Genomic DNA, 21,064 nt, shown 5'->3' on the forward strand with positions numbered 1-21,064 from the left:
CCCGCCCCACTGAACTCCCTCCATGGGCAGCAGCTGATCTCGTCACCCCCGGCTTGACAAAATGGCAAAAATATGTATTTGAACACACCACACCCCCCTTCGTACGCCCGTGTTTTTGCCCTGATCATCCCCATTTCTTGACTGATACTGGTGTTAACTGACTCTGACTGTGCCCTGGGCTCTGCTAACCAAAATGCATATGGTAAGTAGGGGTAATTACAATGCCATTGACAACCTACCTTTCGCCCAATCTCACTTCTTCCGGTGCTTTCTAAAATCATGGAAAAACACATCAACTCCCAACTGTCAACCCACGTTGAAGCAAGTGGATTATTACATCCATCTCAATCCGGGTTCAGACGTGGCTTCTCGACTGAATCCACTCTGCTAGGGGTCTCCGAAAACATCCGATGCCGAGTTGATAAGGGGGAAACCGTGGCACTCATTTTACTTGATCTGAGTGCCGCATTTGATACGGTTTCCCATCCCATCCTTATCAATGCCCTCAGATCATCTGGGATCATCGGCACAGCTCTCAACTGGTTGGTTAGCTTTCTTTCAGATCGCACCTTTCAAGTTTTCTCCTCGTCCTCTGCTTCTCAAACCTTCACATCGGCGTACGGGGTGCCGCAGGGTTCCATCTTGAGCCCCTTGCTATTCAATTTGTACGTCAGACCTTTGGCTACTATTGCTGAGCAATCTGGCTCACTATTTACTCGTACGCCGATGATACCCAGGTTATCTACTCCCTTTCCTCTGACTCTCACTCCCCCTCCTCTTCCCTCTGTACAGGACTGAGCAACATCGCAGCCTGGATGTTGGACAATAAACTGCAACTAAACGGGGGGAAAAACAGAGGTTCTTCTGTTCGGTCACAACACCACCTTATGGGGACCTCGGCAATGGCCTGTTCAAATGGGCCCTTTACCTACCCCATCCAAAACAGCTCGCAACCTCGGTGTCATTTTTGACGATCAACTATCTATGAAGAACCATGTGGTCAAAACTTCATCCACTTGCATCACTATCATCAAATGGTTGCGAAAAATCATTTGGATGCTTCCATTGGACACTCAGAAAACTGTGGTCCAGGCCCTTATCACCTCGAGACTGGACTACGGGAACATCCTTCTTCTGGGAGCCAGTAAAGAGGTGACGCGTAAATTACAGACAGTCCAGAACATGGCTGTGCGACTCCTCTGCAAATTACCTAACATTTCCTCAACCTCCAATGCCCTTCGCTCCCTGCACTGGCTCCGAATTGAAAATCGGACAAAATTTAAGGCCCTTTGCATCATTCACAGAATAAATTCTGGTCTAGCTCCACCTTATCTCAACCCCTTGGCACAACTATACCATCCCCCTCGCAATTTACGATCTTCTAACCAACACTTACTTTCAGTTCCTAGAATTAAAAAAGCCAGAATGGGTGGCCGATCTTTTGCCTGGCTGGCCCCCTCACTCTGGAACTCTCTCCCCCATCAGACACGAACTGAATCCAACTACCTTAGGTTCCGCAGACAGGTAAAAACCTGGCTATTCAACATCTAATAGTTCTCTTCTGACTTTCCCCCGTCACCTTTTGGTTTTAGCGCCGGGAAACCTACGGGTAGCTGAGCGCTTTAGAAACTTAATTATAATAATAATAATAATAATAATAATAATAATAAGTCCCTAGTATATTAGTAGGACATGTAGGTTTAGAGGCCTTGCAGTTTTGAGGCACTTAAGTGTGCACGGCTCAGCCCTGCCAAGTACCACGCATCAGTGGTTAGTTAGGCTAATGCATTTTAGTGCTGGTATCCTCATGACCGCACTGTAATGCATTAGTCGTACATTATAGCACCCCTCGGCTACCCCAAGGTGCGCTAGGAGGAGCTGCAGCAAACATTCAGCTGGTAAAATGGATATAGAGACAGGGTATCCGTGTGCAAGTTAGCAAAAGTGCACAATAAATGAACTGGCACCTAGGGAAAATTATTAAATCATCCACTACCAACTGCATGCTGGCAGTGCAGCTCGCTTGGGGGTCAAACAATAAAAGACAGGCTGTCTGAAGCCACTTTTGGATAAGTGTGGGCGTGCTGCTTTGCTTATTGATCCAAAAAACTCTGGCGCTGTACAGGCAAACCAGTTCCCATCAGTGTGTAACAGTAACCCACGTGGCTGCGGGGATGTTGCCTGACAAGGCACCTGCCCCACTGCACTGACCATGCATACCCAGCGGCAGACAATGAGGTGGCGGCAGCTTTGCTTTTACTTGTCTGGGTCCCACGCCGCCAGAGTGGTGCCTTTTTGATCTTTCGCGATGAGGAGGTAACATTCACTGACTGATAGGGTTGGTCCTGGCAATTGGTCACTCAGAGCGGGCCACGCCAGAGGGCACAGATGCCGTTTACCAGTCCCAGGGAGAGCCATGCGATTGCTTTCTACAGTCCGTGCCAGCCTGCATTGAATCCATATGTCTGCCGCAGAATGTATTATTTAACTATTCACATACTAGTGTGAGTGAGGAAATGAGAATAGAGCTGAAGCCTGTGACACGCTGTCCGGTAGGACACAAGTTTACTGTCGCCTGCTGCTGCAGCCTGTAGCCCCCTGAAGAACTTGAGCCCCTAGGTGTGTCTCAGATGAAGATAAAGCTAGCAGGTGAGGGGCTCGAGCTGGAAGATGCAGCAGTCTGGCGAGTCACGCACTCTTGGTCGAATGACTGCTCTGTGTTCATCTGATGTCTGCAGCATCTGCTTAACCCTACTAGGCCATAATTCCGAGTAGTTACAATGCACAGAGGCATGTTTTTCCAGTGACGGCAGAGAAAAGTGGTGGGGAGGGAGGGGGCATGAGGGGAGCATGGGAGGGGGAATGCAGGGAAGAAAGTTTAATAATTAGAATTTTTTTGAAAAAGGAAAACGTATCTGCAGCTGCCGGCCGCCTACCGCTTTGTGCCTCTGTCTTCCTGGTCCCAGCAGCCACTGGGACTACATCACAGACTGCTTGTGCAAGCAATCCCGGCACTGCTCTGCTCTATGAGAGGAACGCGGGGACTGGCCTCAGCAGGCTGGAAAGACGCTCCACTCAGGTCAGGGAGTCTGTGGGGTTTCTCCAGCCTGGCTGTTCATTGCAGCCGGGTTGGAGAAACCCAAGTGCGCATGTGCATTTGGCTAGCCTGAGACGGCTGGCTAAACACTCATGTGCGCTTAGAACTGCACATAGCACTCCTCCCAAGGCCCAGGCCCCAAGTGCACAACGCACTCCTCCCAAGGCCCAGGCCCCGCCCCACCCTATCCCTCCCCATCCCTCCCCTCCCCTCCCCTCCCCTCCCCTCCCCTCCCCTCCCCTCCCCTCCCCATTGCACGGTAGCTCAGCCGGCAACTGAAAAATAAATCAATGACATGATATCGCCATTGTGGCTGAGCCGCCCCTGTGTTTTTCTTTGTTTATATTTCATGCTGGGAGCAGGGAAATGCTGAGGGATGAATGCAGGTGGGTGGGTATTTAAAAAAAAAAAACAACCTTTATTAAAAGGTAGAGCAAGTCATCCACAGCATAATACCTACATCCCTGGAAGGGCTGGTATTGCGATGTGATATGTCAAAAGGTGTTAGAGGCGGGAAGGGATTACACAGCAAGCCGCCTACAACCACATCGGGCCGGTCGCGTCAGTTGGAACAGGGAATCGAATCTTTTAAGAAGCATATAATTATCTTTGAGCATGTGACTTCAAACAATAACTTATTAAAGATTACATTGCCACTATCATATTATGTGTACATTAGGCATGTGTGCATATTTTGCTGTATTCCGATCCTTAGAATGTAAAGTGGTGTAGCTTTGTGACCCATCGACTCCTTTGCTTTGTGTATTTCATACAGGGTGGGGGTTCCCTCTGTTTCAGGTTACTTCACTCAGTAGAGATGTTGTGGTTCCTGTATCCCTAATAGGCTCTACGCATTGGAAAAATATACACTATAGTTTTGACATAGGACTGAGGTCAGTATGTCTCTATCGAGTACATTAAACTTAATTACTTGCGTGTGCCAGCTAACTCAGAAGTCACAAGAAACTTTCTCGAATCAACAAGAAGGGATTAGTTTCTGAAAACCGCATAAACATGACAACTTTGTTTCCCTTAGAGTCGGAACAATATCTTCAGAGTCGTGGAAACAATAGATAACTGTTTCACTCAGTCAATCGTACATGCTTCGTTTCTACAGAGTTTGCATAGCACTAGATAGACAGGCGTTTCAATAAAAAGGGATTCATGGGACATTCTTATTTCTCATGCAAGAGATATGAACTGCTACAATCGTAAGACAGAATGCGAAGTATAATGCGTACAGCGTAAACAGTAATATAAAATAATACTGTAATAACATGGTCTGTAGTTATGACATATATAAAAATACATAAATAAATAACACAGGCTAAAATACTTAACTGGTGCTTCTAAAATAATCCTACCCCAGTGTACCTAACCTGTCTAGTACGAGGGAAAAGTAGGTGCTGTTTTAGCTGTAGTATAGTTTAGTTGTGCCAAGAATTTCCAAAGGTTTCTCTAGGTACTAATCAGCTCCATACCTTAGAATGAGAGAGGTTGGGATCTCTTTCCCGGGACTCTATCTCCAACACCCCGCAAGTGGAATCAGAAACACTGGAGCTGGATTCTCAGCAAGGAGGATGGCAGAGTCTGGTCAGTGCAGCATTTGGGGACTTGACTTCCTTCGGGACTTGCTGTGGCGAGCCGCGTCGTGCAAGTAGGTAGTCGAACCGGACATAGATGTTCATGCATAATAAATGAGTTCTTGGAAAAATCAATATCCAAGCAAGGGGAAGTCCTAAAGGCTTAAGAGTATGGTTTTTCGAGAAGTTGTAATGACGTAGATGAACGGATGTAAGTAGCCATGCCTGTATTTGGGCAGCGCGGACTATGCCTAAATAAGGACTGGATTTGTATGCCTATATAATGGCAATGTGAATTGTACCTATATAAGGACATGAATCGGGAAAATCATACAGAATGTAAATCAATACACAATAGTGGAATCTGTGGTGGTGGTGTGTTCCAGTAAGTAAGCTTGTAGGGGTGCCCATATGTCCCGTGGTCGGGAGGAGGGTGGTAGGAGCTCCACATAAATGTGCAATTGTTCTTGGCAATAGACAAGGTCCTGAAGCCAATCCTTAAATGTTGGTGGTCTCCCTGTCCCCCATCTACAAGCGACTTTTCTTTTAGCAAGGACTGCAAGGGATGTGTATCTGCAGATTTTGGACACCAGAAGCTCAGCGTATCCTAAGAGTGCGGTCAGGGGGTCGTCGGGAACATGCAGTCCTGTCATCTGGTCAAATGGTGCAAGGACCTCCGTCCAGAAGCAGCGAATGGGCGGTCAATTCCAGGCTATGTGTTGAAAGTCAGCGCCCCCACTACTGCATCTGTCCTATCGTGAAGACGCAGGTGATTTAGTCACGCCGGTGTGTAGTAGAGGCGGTGAATATATGCATAATGAATTATTCTAAATTTGCTGTTAGCGGAGATATCTCCTGTTTGTCTACAACAAAAGGGCCATTGTTCATCAGTTAAAGGGTATACCAGTTCTTCTTCCCATATGCTCTTGGCTAGGGGGGGTGCATACTCTGTCTTTTTGTACTGTGCGATATAGTACTGATATCACGTGGGAGGGGGTGGTTTGCTGCAGAAGGGCGTATAGGGGGACATGATGGGGGGTTCCTGCGGGAAGCAGAGGGTAAGGGTTTTCACGTCTTGACACAGCCTGACGTAATAGAAGCACTCCTGGGGGAAGGGATAGTGGAGCCAAAGAATACTTCGCTCATGCAGAATTTGCCCCCAGTGTACAGTTGTCCCCACGTTTGTATGGATAGCTTTCGGAGGAGTTTGCAACATCCACCTTCTTGTGTAACTCTGATGTCCTGTCTGCTGGATAGGGGCAGATGAGGGGAATATAGCAGAGAGCATTGTGTGACATTTGCGAGGTCTTGCCATGCGCTGGGGGTGCATTGTACAGTTTTGGAGGCAAGGTGCCTTGGGACTGCGGGGGTGCTCAGGTAGGCAGTGCATGGAGTTGGGGTCATATATCCATATTCAATTGCAAAGTGTGGCATGTGGGGGGGTTCCTCCAATATGAGGCAAAGTGGGTTTGGACGCAGCTAAAGTATAGCTCTAGGTCCGGTATTTCGAATCCCCCACGGTGAAAGGGCTGTGTGAGAATATCCCAACGTAGCCTGGCTTGTTCCCCGCCCCCAAGTGAGTCTAATAAGTTGACTTTTGATGGCCGAGAAAAAGTGTTAGCTAGGCGCATAGGGGATATTAACAAATAAATATAATAGTTTGGGCATTATTACCATTTTTATAAGAGCGGCTCTGCCAACCATAGAAATGGGCAGCGCGAAACACCGCATTATTTTTTTCAGTTATTAAAGCTAGTATGCGCCCATAGTTGGCTCATTAATTCCTCGCGGTTGTGGGAGATGACTATACCGAGGTAGGTGAGTGTATCATCGCACCATTTTAGGGGATAGTGTGGGCTGAACTTGGGGTTGAGGTCAGTGAGGGGATAGATTTGGGTTTTGCCCCAATTAATATTGACCCCCAGAGAGCTGACCGAAGAGGATAAAACAGTCTGAGGATGGGGTTCAGGCTTTCAGCAGGATCTCGTAAATAGAGGGTGAGGTCATCCCCATATAAAGAAATTAGTATTTGTCATTCTGGCTATATAATGGCGCGTTTTCAAAAGTGTTGGCGGACTTTGGCAGCAAGGGGTTCGATGGCCAGGACAAACAAAAGAGGAGATAGGGGGCATCCCTGTCTGGTGCCTTGTGCTATTGTAAATGTGGGTGATCGCTTGCTATTGACCAATACTGTGGCTTGCAGGCCAGTGTACAGTAGATTTATCCAGGCTAGGAATGGAGGGGGGGGATCCCATACTATGTAATACAAAAGCTAAATAGACCCACTCCAGGGAGTCGAATGCCTTATAAAAAAAAATAGCAGCAGTGTTCATGTCGGGGTTGATATCATAGAGGAGCGCGAAGAGGGTACGCAAGTTATGGGAAGTGCCCCTGGATGGCAAGAAGCCAGATTGGTCGGAGAGGACCAACACAGGCAGAATAGGACTGATGCGAGTCGCAATTTATTTAGCTAGAATTTTGACATCAACGTTAATAAGAGATAGGGGCCTGTATGAATAAACTTGTGTAGTCTGCTTCCCCGGTTTAGGTAGGGAGATAATTAGTGCTTCGCGCATTGAGGCAAAATGTCAGTCTCTCGAGCATCCTCAAATACATGGCATAGCACCAGAACGAGCAAATGACAGAATGTCTTGTAAAATTCGGTCGGGAGGCCATCCAACCCGGGGCTTTACCAGATTGTAGTTGCGTTATAGCAGTGATAATCTCGTATTCGTGATTTGCAAGGAGGAACCAGCCAGGCGATAGCGGTGTCTTAGAAGAATGGGGTAAAATCTACTGATTGTTTTCTGTGTATTTTGTATAGTTGTTTGGGGAATCTTTTGAAGATATCTACTATATCGGAGGAGTTTCTATGTATCTGACCATCTTTGTCCTCTGTCTCCAGTACAGTACTGGCAAATCGGGGGGAGGGGGTGACGAATCGTAGATGCCAAAGCTCTGTCTGGCCTTTTTCCCTCTCCATAACAGTGCGCCTGATGGTATTTTCCTCTAAATTTACACTCTCTTTCGGCTGTAGCTTGGTACTCAGTGAGGAGGTCACATAGGTGCGCTTTCGATTGAGGGGTGGGGGAAGTTTGAATAGAGTTCTGTTTGTTTGATATCTAGTTCCAACTTCCATAGCATGGTGCAGATATCTTTAAGGACCCCAGCACTTTTAGCTATGCAGATGCCACGCATGGTGACCTTAAAGGCCACCCATACTGTTGAATAGTGCAGGACTGAGTTAACGTTTCGGGGGAAGAAGTCTGATATTTCTTGTTAAAGTTCTTCTTTGAAAACAGTATTTAATAATGTTTGAGGTTTGAGTCGCCTGGAGATGTAGGGTGAGTCTTCATGAGGGGGTTCGAGAATAAGGAGTACAGGAGAATGGTCTGAATATGTGTGGAGGAGGTGAGACGCGCATGACATCCAGGTGGCCACACCCCTGTCCACCAACCAAGTGTCTATGCGAGACCAGGATGAGGGAGCAGTGGAGTAGCATGTACCTTCACGGGTTTGTGGGTGGAGGGTTCTCCAAGCGTCTATGAGGTCAAGTCCATCTACAAGGTTTTTGAGGGCATTCTGCGTGTTAGAGTAGTGGTGAGTCTATGGGTGCAGCCTGTCTAGAGTCGGTTTTAAAGTAACATTGAAGTCTCCTCCCCATACCAGATGCGTTGAACCTATGTCACTTATTTTGCCCCATAAGATGCCCCATAGGATCCCGAAGAATTCTGGGTCGTCAGTGTTGGGTCCAAAGCAGGAGACAAGGGTGATGGATTGCGCGGATTAACTTACCCCAAAGGATGCTTTATCGGCTCTGTGGGTCTCCATAAGATCCAATGGGGGTGTAGCGGAGCGTGCGTTTAATCAAAATGAGGGTTCCCCGAACATATGTAGAATAGGACGAGAAACATCTGTTGATCCCCCAGCAGGCTGCGAAAGTCGGGGATGCGGTGGGAGCAAGATGTGTTTCATGAACCATGGCGCAGTGAATGTTATGACGGTCCAAATAGGAAAGGATGTGGCGCCGTTTACGAGGATCTCCCAATCATCATACATTCCATGTAAAAAAATTATATTGAAGGGGGCTGCGTTGTGATTATATTGCGTGGGTATAGAATAGTGCGGATGCGGAGTGTTTAGTGTGTACTTCGGATTCTCAGCATCAATAGGGAGGGGGAGGGCAGTGTCCCTGTCCCGATAATTAAGTAGCTTGCTATTATCGGCCAGGGAGGGATTCCGGGCGCAGGCCGGTTTGCCAGTGAACGATGTGCTCATTCGAGAACAAAAATTGGCAAGAAAGCCTCTCTGCCTAATAGTGTTATGAGGAGACGTTCAAAGTAGTCTTCCATCTTGCCAGTGGCTGTCGTTTCCGGCACCCAAAGAATTTGCAGATTATTTCTCCGAGAGCAGGATTCTAAATCTTCGTTTTTGGGAGCTATCACCTTCAGAACCCTCTCCATCTCAAGTGTGTGGCTCGTGGTGGACGTGTCTTCCAGGTCCGAAATTAGTCTTCCGCATCAGTCAGGCGATTGTCGTGCTTTTCCACCCTGTGCGCAAGACCATCCAACCTCGCATTCAAAGAGTCCCTTTTCGATTCAATGAATGTCAGGCTCGACTGCATGACTAACAGTAATACCTTTAGATCTGCGGTAGAGGTGATCGGTGTAGGGTCTGCTTCCTATGGTCACCCCCACTTATTGCTGTGATTCTCTAGTTTTTCGACTTTAATGTGGCTGTGGGCCTGCTAATCAGACCCACAGCACAGCTGTTCTCTCTATAAATTGATATCATGTACTTTATGTAGTACCAGATTTTGTTACTGGGTCACTCTTGTGAGCCCCTGTAGAGTGAGCCCCTGTAGAGTGTACCATAGGTACCCAGGGCATAGGTGTACCCTAGACCTACCAGGGGCTGGAGCATGTATTGTGCCACCCTTGGTTTGCCTTCCAAACTGACACCACAGGTCTGTTCACACAGCCTGGGTAAGGAGGTGTAATCACCCCTTACTTAGATATAGTATACCTATATCTACCTTTACATATATACACCTATAAGCCACTCCTAGGGTAGGCCTCGACAATCCTGGAGGCAGAGTGCTTGGTTTTATGTGAGAGGGTGCCCTAGCATGAGCTGAGCCCCTCTGCAGCTTTCGGAACCATTTCCTTATAGCGGTTCTATGATATAGCCATACCATATAATCTTCGCGGTTAATGCTAACGTTGGTTTGGCTTTATCAAAACATGTTGTGTAAGGTGTCAAACACTTTGGAATACTACCCCCCACCAATTCTGGCGGTGGGGGTAGCATTCCACCATTCTAGAGGGAAAAGACATGTATGTTACTTCTTTACCCAGTGAAAGTTAAACAGAGCCTCAGCATCACAAAATGGATGCTGCTGCCACAGACACGAGTCTGCTGACCACCTCGTGCTGGGGGAAACTCCAGCAAGGGCGGCCTGGACAGCACCTCCGCAGACAGGGGTTTTGTGTATTGGTACCATAATCATCACACAAGGGAATGGACACTTGTATCTACAATAACCTTTGGTTATTTGTTGACAACCCTCATAGACGCTGAGGTTTTATTAGTGCGGTGTATCTTTTTTCCGCCCCTTCTCTGGCGTCATGGCATAGTCATCGGGTTGACAAACGACGTGCTATATGCCTGCCTCACCCGAGCAACCTCTGGAAAGTGTAGAAGTGTCCAGAAATAGTGAGAGCTGGTCCAGAGGGATAGAGTGCAGTGCCACAAAGAAAAATTCTAAAAAAACTGTTGCACCAAAAACAAAATTTATTATAAAGAAGATGCACACTGCAATTAAAAAAGGGGGAATAGTGATATATTGGGTAATCGAGTTAAGGGATTACCATATAAGTCTATCAGTAGGTCGACATGTTTCAGCTCTATTGGGCCCAAAGGGTCTGTAGAGCTTTCGTCAGGACAAAACAAAAACAAAACTGAATATTCACACTATTAGTGTAGTGTTCAATGGAAGTATGAAAATTTCACACTCCGATTCCTGTATTGAGGAAACAAAATACGATATGGCATTTAGGATTATACTAGAACATTATTTAACAGCATATAGCATACAAGAAAAAGGGTCTCTATATTCGGACCAGAACATAGATGAGATTACAGTCAGTAAATCTCAATTTATACTGTTTATATTGTAGGCACCGCACTGTGGGTACTACAATTGAATCAGAGCAGGGAGAACGAGGGAACAAGGGAGCGGGTCATTAAACTGGGACACTAGATCAAATCTAGTTGAGTTACTTTTGTAACGATGTATGTAGGGTGTTAAGCTGAAAGCAGACTGGAGAAGGCTGCAGTTTAAGTATATACGCTGATTTGGAAAGCATACAGAAGGGCAGTTGTCAATAATTTAGCGCCATCATTGAAACTTGTCCGAATTGGAAAATGCTTGAAGTAGGAGAGCGAGGCTGCGCTGTTTACAATAGAGAGCCTGCATTTTAATGCGAAATGAGAGACGCCGGTCGTCTCATCAAGTTGATTCAAGTGCACACGGCATTGTGAAAGGGTAAATTCTCGAGAGCACGCAAGGGTATGCGGGGCTAAAAAAAGTAGTGTTGTACGCTTAAGCATTTACAGAAAGCGTTTACATAAAGCGGAAGGCTACAGCAAGATAAGGGCGTAATACATCAAAGTGCGATGTTGACATGTACCTTGATTTTCGGTAAATCTCTCCGCATCAGGAGGACCTAAGAGTCGCTGTACACAGGGCGTTTGCTGGAATAATAAAAGCACACACGCCGCATGAAAATGTTACTGTATTTAAACAGACTGCCGTCACTTACTATGTTAAGGGAGACTCTCCTGGCGCCATTCTTACCCTCGTGTTGGTTGCAATTGTTGCTAGTGCTGACTCTGCCCCTGGAAAGTGGGAGGTTACTTCCTCGTTCGTATTTAAAGGAATAAGAAGCAACGAAGGGCTTACGCTGTCACTCAGTGTTTATCAGAATTTAAAGGGACAGCGAGACAATATTAACTGCCGTCTGAAGCCTTAGGAATAACTGAGAATAGTGACGATGTCAAAGGCTACTCAGTAGGTTTATGACCAAGAAATTTATATAGGAGAATATATATAAAGGATGTCAGTATTCCTCAGAACACCAGGCACTGTGGGCTGGGCGGGAAACAAATTGATTTCATGATATTGTAATCAAATTATTGTAATCAAAGTGATATGTAGGTTGGGGTACCGCATCTGCGTAAGGTCTATTATAGCAGATGGGAGAGTAAGAAGTGTATTCAGTGCACCTAATATTGAGAGCTTAGAGAAATGTTCTTTTTGAAATCAGATGGTGTTAATAAAACTGGTGCCATGGAATGTTATCGTTCATCCCCAGTATATGGGTCCTGAGTCGATTGACCCATCGTTGTTCCCTTTCAAACAGGATACGTTCAGCATCGTTGTTCTTATCATGAAGCATTTCCAAGATTGTCCATCTGAGGTCGTCGCATGAGTGGCCAGCTTCCACGAAATGTGTGCAAAGTTTGGTTGTTCTCTTCTTGAGTCGTATATTGCTCCTGTGTTCTCCTATACGTATCAACCTTACGGCAGGTCATGCCTACGTATTTTTGTTGACAAGGGCATGCTATGAGGTACACCACGTGGGTGGAGTTGCAATTCGTATGTTGCCTTTGTGTCCATACCAAGCTTTCAGTGAGTTCTAAGGTCTTTGTGGGATTAGTGAATTTGCAAACTGCACAGGTGCCACAAGGAAAATGACCAGTTACTGGGGCCATATTGATGTTTCTTATGGTAGTTGTAGTTGGTTTTTTTCTCGGGCGAGTGTGTACTAACACATCTCTAAGGTTTTTAGTCCTCCTGTTGGCAAATCTTGGCTTGGGCCAGTCAAAAGTCCCTTGGGCCCAATAGAGCTGAAACATGTCGACCTACTGATCGAGTTATATGGTAATCCTGTAACTCGATTACCCAATATATCACTATTCCCCCTTTTAAATTGCAGTGTGCATCTTCTTTATAATAAATTTTGTTTTTGGTGCAACACTTTTTTTAGAATTTTTCTTTGTGGCACTGCACTCTATCCCTCTGGACCAGCTCTCACTATTTCTGGACACTTCTACACTTTCCAGAGGTTGCCTCGGGTGAGGCAGGCATATAGCACGTCGTTTGTCAACCCGATGACTATGCCATGACGCCAGAGAAGGGGCGGAAAAAAAGATGCACCGCACTAATAAAACCTCAGCGTCTATGAGGGTTGTCAACAAATAACCAAAGGTTATTGTAGATACAAGTGTCCATTCCCTTGTGTGATGATTATGGTACCTATTCAGGGGAACTGAATGGACGCAAATTCCTCTTCCCTCCCATGATTATAATTTTGTGTATTGGGGCAGGGAGGGCTGCCTTCAGTGAATGCATCTAGACACTGCCTGGGGCACACAAGGTGCTCCATGTATAGCCTGGTTCAAACCAGTTGCTGGGGCACTCCAGCCCCAGTTCAGGCGTGAAATTGGACAAAGGGAAAGGGGTGTAACCACCCCCTTCTCAGGTCCACCCATAGGAGGGATCTAGGCAGGTAATCCAGCCCCCATCCTTAGTATAAGTAGAGGAGCGGTGTCCCCAGGACTTTAGATTATCCTGGAACGAAACTTTGATACAGAACTCTTGGACCTTCGACATCCTATTCGGACTAGAAGACGGAAGACATCTCCCTTGTGGTCAAGGAGTGACCACCCTGTTCAAATAGGCACCATCAGCAACTTTGCGAGTCTGCAGTTTCAAGGCTCCCGCCGGAACCCGAAAACTCTGCGACTCAAGAACTGGACTTCCAGACTTCTCTGACCCGACACACATCCACAGCAAAGCTGAGACCCGTGGTGGACACGAGTGACGTGGGACCAGACATCTTGGACATCCTTCATTTGGCTACCTGCACTCTTTTCCTGAAGCCTCAGTAAGTTGTGCATTGGGGAACGAGAAGCCCCAGCCTCGAGCATCATTTGACCTGAACCCCAGGCCCCCACACTCCGCGAGTGTCCCGTGGGCCTCTTGACATTTGGGCTCGACGCGTCATCCCGGTTTCTTGCCCGTTGGCTAGTGTGCCCCCTGAAGTCGCCATCTTGAATAAGACTTGCGATCCTGGTTGCCCCGGGCTCGACCAAGCTTCCCTACAAAGGAGAAGCGCCACAAACCTTGCTGGTCTGCAACAGAACCAATCTCAACATCCTGCGTGGGTTGCGGTTGCCAAGGCTTGTTGGGTCCAATCCAGGTACAGACACCGCAGTCATCTAGATCCATCATGGGACATCTCGAATCCAGCTCCTGGTCATCGTCGATGCCTCCTGGACCTCGTGGCTGAAGAGACAAACTCACCTTCTTCACCTTAAAGCACCCAACATCGCCTGGTTCCCTCCTGGTCGCTGGCTAGTGACCCAGACTTTGTCCCCTCTGCTTTCAGGTTCTTCACATCTCCGATCCACCCTTGGATCCACCCGACACTTTTCCTCTGATCACCTGCAGCACTTCTTTGCAGCTCTCCATAGAAAACGACGACGAAACCAGACATCAAAAGACATTTATGCACCCGGCTTCCGTGGGGGAGGTAACACAAGTACTCTGTTAGTCTAGAGGGTATTGGCCCTCCTTGTGTCGAAGTCTGAAAGGGTTCCGTCCTAGTCCATCCGGAAGTGTCCTTAACTTGTAACTTTGACGAACTCCATAGAAAGTCAATGGGAACCCGCGCCTGTGTTTAGACACTGCACGCAGCTTCCGTGGGTCTTCTACTTCCTAACCTTTGGTCATTTAGTGAAGCCCCAGCAACTCTACAGGCCCTAGGCCTGCTTTCGAACTCTCACGTGGTACTTATACCACTTACTTAGTATATGGTTAGTGAGGCCCCTAGGGCATAACGTATACTGTGCAACTTATTGTGTATTAACTGTGTGACTTGTATTGTATTTTTACCTCTGACCTCATAAAGAGTGCAGAGGGGTTGTGTTTAGATTAAATACATATATATTTGATATATACCTTGTGTGGTGTCCTTTCATTTGGTATTCAAGGGATTATATATGGTAAACCAACTTGCTTAACTCGCTTATTGTAGACTTAGCCTGAAGACTGCTGGTTCATGCTACCACTAGGATAGCTTTCTATAAGGTTGACTTTACAACCATCATCAATAAGGGTCGATTAGACTGGTGCAAGGGGCCCACTAGAACTACTGGACATCATATGCCAGGCTAACTTCTCACAGTCTGCACGTCAGGCTTGTCCTCCTCCAGCTCTGTTTGAGATCAGGCTGTCTTGTGGGTATCGAAATTGAGTTTTGGTTGTCGCCCGTCTGGCTTCCCCATGGTCACGGAGCGGGGAGGCGCAGTTGCAATCGAGGAGGTTCCATTGTGTGTCCTTATGTTTTGCGGCCCATATCCCAGGCTTGGCGCGGGGTGATCTGGTAGATATTCCTGTTAGTTGGTACCAATGGTTATGGTTTGTAGGAGTGGCAGCTGTGACCTCCCGCAGTTCACATGGGTTCTAGCTCTAGTCCTGTCCTCTCTAGCTGCAGGGTTACCAAGGTGGAGTAGGTATTGTGTGAATGATGCAATAGTCAAACAGGGTCAGAGCAGATCGCAGCCTCCAGCAAAAGAACTCAGTTGTATGCCAGGTTGGAGATCCGAAAGGGCAGCGCTGTTATGTTCCCTTTTTGATGTATGGCCGGTATGCAGAGCAGTAGGCTGCAGGGTGTGGTGGTTGCCAGGCGTTACTATATCAATGGATGCCTAACGGGGTGGCTCTCAAAGGATTCCAGCAGATGCGGTATGGCCCAGGAATGTTTTTCCACACTTCCCCTTGATTTCCAGTGTCCAGAGAGGAGGTCAAGCGCTTACAGAGGATCAATTAGGACTACTCCTGTTGTGCTATGCACTATTGTGCTGCGGTGTAGAATTTGAAGTGGGGGGGGGGATCATCTTTGCCTCACTCGGTAATTCCAAAAACACAATGTCCTCACAGGATTTGTTTCACAATACTTCAGTAAATCCAATTCAGTCACCAAAAAGTGATCTTAAATCAAAAAAATGCAAGGAAATACAGTTTGTGATGTTATTTATTCACAATTTTAAAACTCAAATATGGCAACATGCATACTACTCTGATATTAGCACTTAATTTTCAGTAGTATAAAACACTTTTGACTCCTTTACATGGACTAATCAAGAGACCATATATCACATTCGTTTTTAGAAAATCAATGAACCCATTTTGAGGTCAAAACCATGATTTGGTATATTTGCGAAAAAGTGTTTAGCTGTCGACGTTCGGTCCCCCGTTGGTCTATACAATCATTGGGACCATCATCAGGACGAACAAGTTGCACATCAATATCTACAAATAAATACAGTCAAAAAGAAGGAAAACCTTAAGTTCCCTGCATATGAGGTATCGTCTACTCACTTAAAAACAAAACAAGTGAACAACACCCATAGTGTTACCAGCAAGTTCCCCACAGTTGAAGGTGTGCAAAGTGTGCTAGAGCCCATTATGATGTATTAACAAAATGATCCCAAAACTTAAGGTATTCAGTATTTGGCACAATATCTTTACCAATAACTTCCAGCCGGAAGTAGAAATCCTCCACGTCACTTTAGATTCCTCTTATCTGCCAAACATAGGGAATACAATATTGCACAAAGCTATTGTCAATATCTCCAAAAATTATATGATATTATCAAAGCCATAGAAGAGCCATGTCGGTAATTGCCAATTGCTCCATTTCACCCAGGCTCAGTAGGGGGGAGGGGGCGGGGGGGGCGGGGGGGGTGGGGGGGGAGGGAAACCCCAGAGGTCGGGCGAGACATACGTGGTGGTGTGGGCGCGCCTAGTAGCAGCCAAACGTGACAATCATTGCCCTTTCCTCACCTCGCACCGGACTTAGAGGCCACAGCGGGTGATGCGCTCAGCCGCACAGGCCCCTGCGCGGCCCACCAGGCAGTGGGTATGTGTTCTTGGGAAGAGGGTGCGGCACCAACCCCCTTAAGGCCAGAGAAAGTGCACAAGCCCAGCAAGGGTCCAGCGGCCCAGGATAGGCAACGTGGCCGACAGTCACTTTAGCTTTGAGGGCAGGGATTCAGTTCCGAATAGCTTAGGGGCAGCTCGGCTCGATCATCAGGAACTCGCAGCCGCCATATTGTCAGCTCCGCCAGGTGGAATAGAAGTTCACTTATCTCCGGTTCTAGGCATAAGTGCGAGCGGCAAAGTGGCTTATTGGGTGCTCGGAGGAGGTAGCAGTTATATGGAACCGTTTATCCATTCGTTATTCAGAAGATGAAGAGGATATTCAGTGGATGGGCTCCCGAGCAGCAAGAGCCTCACGTAAGTGTGGCCATCTTGCTTTGCGCCCTCTAGTGCCCCCTCCCAGAGAATGATTAGCATTATGTATTTGCCAGAGCAATGTTTGGTAATTTTAAGCTCCTTTCACTTTTAAAAGCTAAGCTGTCAGTATCCTATGAAATATGCTACTCGGATGCCATGCTCTGAAGCCAGGTTTAATTATCTGCTAAAATGTGATACTGAAAAGGGGATAATGCATAAATGGGTCCGTCCTCTGACTGCTCCACCAACAATGTGGTCTAGGGCTCACAGAAAAACAGAATCTGGGGGAAAGTATTATTTAACTGTTCTGTTCATCTTTCATTTTAGGCTCCTACATCCACAGTAACCACACATCTAAATGAAGGATGATAAACCATACAAGTTAAAGAAATTGTTGAGAAATGCATTCCTTACATTAACATTATGAAACCCCAATTGGTTAATGCAATCACTGAAGATGTTTTGCGTGTACCCAGAGAAAAACCTATTTTTTCCATGTTGGCACAATGAGGGATAGGGACTTCTACATCATAGTGCTACAAGGTACACTGCTTTAAATTTGTATTGCATACACTACAAGACAGGCTGCCACATAATATGCAGAGATTTAGTGTCAATTATAAAGCAGGTGTTAACCTTCCATTTCAGGGGTTTTGCAGCAGTTTTAAGATATTTTTAAAGCTCATTTCTCATCTTGCCACTCTTGAAATTATCATAACTGAGCACGTGGTAGCACCCGTACAAGTTGGCCGGCGCAGAACGCAGCTCCTGATCCGGTTTTCTTTTTCTTTCTCCAACCAGAGTTGGTGTCAGTCTCATGCTATTAAGGAATGGTGTTAATAATGACGAGAGGGGAGAGGGCACGGATGGTGAGCAACATTTAATGAAATGAACGCCCTTTCAACCAAGAATTACATTCTACACTTTTCTGTTGGCTGGGGATATCTCCGCTTTCCCGCCAAACTCGCGCTGACTTGAAGAGTTTCATTTCCTCATCATTTATATTGCAGCATCAGCTGTTTTGGGACTTTCTTCTAATGTTCTTTTCTTTCTCTGCTTGGCATTTGAGGAGAATATGGGTGTTTTTTTTTTTTTTTACTCAGCCATTTCAATTTGTTAATATAGGATTCTGACTGGTATTTTCTTTCCTTAATTTTTGCCTCACTAATTTTACCTGAGAAGCACTCGTTCTCTCAGATTTATTGCTTTGTCTAGGTTGTTCCTTGTCATTTATCACCTTATTACCATGACTGAGGGTGGTATTTCACCTACGAATGTTTCTTACCACAATGCCTCCTCAGTCACTTGTAAGGAAACCATGGAGAGTGAAGTAAGACACTTAAGAAGGACGCTTCTTCTCCCAGGAAATCACCCTTTCCCATTTCAGTGGAAGACTTAATGGATGAACTCAAAATGTTAAAACCATTCTTTTTGGAAACCACCAGTACTCTTCAACACCTTGACGATAAGTGATCATCGCTTGAAGCTAGAGCACACTTCTATTGAATTTTGAGATACTTCGGTCAAAGTGAACATTATGGCTCTTAAAAGACAAACAGAAGATTTAGAAAATCCTAATCCGCGAAATAATCTTGTTTATGGAATTCCGGAGGGGGGTGCGGGTGGCGACATGATCACATTTCTTCAGATGAACTTACCCAAGATAGGGGGGTATTATGAGCAACTCTCACCTTAACATTCGAAGAGCTCTCTGCCTTGGTTCAAAACTCTCTAGGGCCAACTCTGCTCCCAAATCTAGTGGAATCATCATCGTTCTTTGTACAATACATTGACCTTATGCAATTTCTTCTGCTTCTAAGCAGCGCACACAGATAATTTGGTCAGGACATAGGATGTTTCTTTCTCAGGACGTATTATCGGTCACTGCAGCCCGCCTCAAAGAATTCCTGGCTCTACATCCATCCTTAAGAAAAATGGGTGCCAGATATGGGTTTCTACACCCCTGTACATTTAAGGTCATTTATAAATAAAGAACCACCTCTTTCCACTCTCCAGAGCAATTTAAGGGGATTTATTAATAAAAAAAAAAAAAGAGGCCATGGACAATATTCGAACATGAAGTCTCTGTCTTAATGTTTTTAGGTCGAGGGACCGTTAAGCTGCGGAGCCAGTCAGGAGATCTTATGTTGTGTAGTAGGCAGTTTAGACCCGCCTCTCAGCTCCGTTCGCTTCCATTGGCTGGCTTCTTAAACAGAGGCCAGCCATTGGAAGAGAAGTGAGTCACTCCAAACAAGCCCTGTCTTTTTCGGATTCGGGGGCGTAAATTTTGCTGTTCTTTAGCTCGTGACGTCGTCCGTCACTCAGGACAGCAAAACACGCCCCCGAATCCGAAAATGTTTCGAGCTTTGAGGCCGCCATTTTGCTGTTTGTTAAAGATGAGGTAGGTCGCCTGCTCCCGCTGTCCTCGTTCCCACCCCCTCCCGCTGTTCATGTCCTCTGTAGCTCGTGTGCACTGTGTATCCCGCCATCCCCGTTTGTGCAGTGTGTCCCGCGCCATGTGTCCTGCCATCTCCATCAGCCTTCACTCCCTCAACTCTACCCCCAGAAGGAAACCAGAGGGCACAAGCTGCCCACACTGCCCTGAAGGAGAGCTCGCCGCCCAGGGAGGAAGGACGCGCGCTGCCAGCTGACAGAGTCAGTGCGCGGAGGTCACGTGTGGAGCAGCGGCTAGTGACTCATGTATGAGACGGCATGTGTAGTATAGCACACTTCTAGCGCAGGAGCGGTCTCGCAGAACTTGTTGGTTACCAGCTAAACCAGGGTTCGAAAACCACAAACATGGCACTGAAATCCTGGCTTCTCTGCGTGCCATCACCGTGTGACCTTGCAAATATCACGGTACCGCCCAGAATCCCACTTTCCTTCCCTCTCACACACTTGCAGCGCCTCGTTCAGTTTGGCGTGTGTGCTAAGCAGCGCTATACAAACAAGTCACCTTGCTCCCGCTGCCACCCTGCTCGTGACAAGTGAGTTACCCGCTCTCCAGGCCGCCCGGGCGCTGCCAGTGACAACGGTGCACCGCTGCCCCAGCCGGCTCTCTACGGTGCAGTGACTTCCAGTCAGAGTAAACTTCTGAGAGGTGCACAGTCAACTGTCCGAATCTCTGCCGGGAGGAGGCTGGGACTGGCTCGGGCTGTGGATGCCCCTCGCCCCCGCAGGAGCCCTGGAGCTGCACGCCGCCCTCTACTCGCGCCTTGGCAGCATGAAGTCTGCGGAGGAAGGTACCGTGCGCCCCGCGCCAGCCTTTGCGCCCGCACGGCGTGCCAGCTGCCCTGTCCCTTGATGCAGACCCCCGCCCCTCCTCCACAGCTTAGAGCCCCGTGTCTTGGCAGGCGCCTCACTCCCGTCAATTTTAAAAACAAAATGGGCACCGCCGCACATGCCCCGGAGTATGCATGGCGCCCAGCGGGGCTTCATGTTTCAAAACGGGACCTCGAGCCCTACCACGCCGCAACGGGGGCACAGGAGCCTCCAACACCGCCTCAAAACCCCAGGTTTCAATTTTTTTTTTTAAACGGGGCCTAGAGCCCAAGAGCACCACCACGGAGACCCCACAACCGCTGTACATGCCAGGGAGCCCGCATGGCGCCCAGCGGGGCTCTGGGGCTTTGTATTTAAAACGGGACCTCGATCCCTACTACTTCGCAACGGGTGCGCAGGAGCCCTCAACACCCCGGAGCTCTGCATGGAGCACCACGGGGCTCCGGGGGTTTCATTTTATCTATTATTTTTTTTAAACAGGGCTCCGGGCCCGATATGGAACCCAAGGGTACCGGAACCACAACCGCCGCACATGCTCCGGAGCCCGTCATGGAGCCACTCACAATAGACCCCCAAACAATAGCGGGAGCATAGGCCGCCCCCGTGTGTCCCGAAAAGACCACCGAGCCCCCAATAGGCCTGCACATTTGGCGAAGAAGAGACGAAGAGGCAGAACGAGCCGGCTGTCGGCAGGCCACTGTCCCTGGCCGCACGGCCGTACTCAAGTGCAGGGCT

The sequence above is a fragment of the Lissotriton vulgaris genome, chromosome 1_1 (assembly GCF_964263255.1).
Source record: "Lissotriton vulgaris chromosome 1_1, aLisVul1.2, whole genome shotgun sequence".
In the NCBI taxonomy this organism is placed as follows: domain Eukaryota; kingdom Metazoa; phylum Chordata; class Amphibia; order Caudata; family Salamandridae; genus Lissotriton; species Lissotriton vulgaris.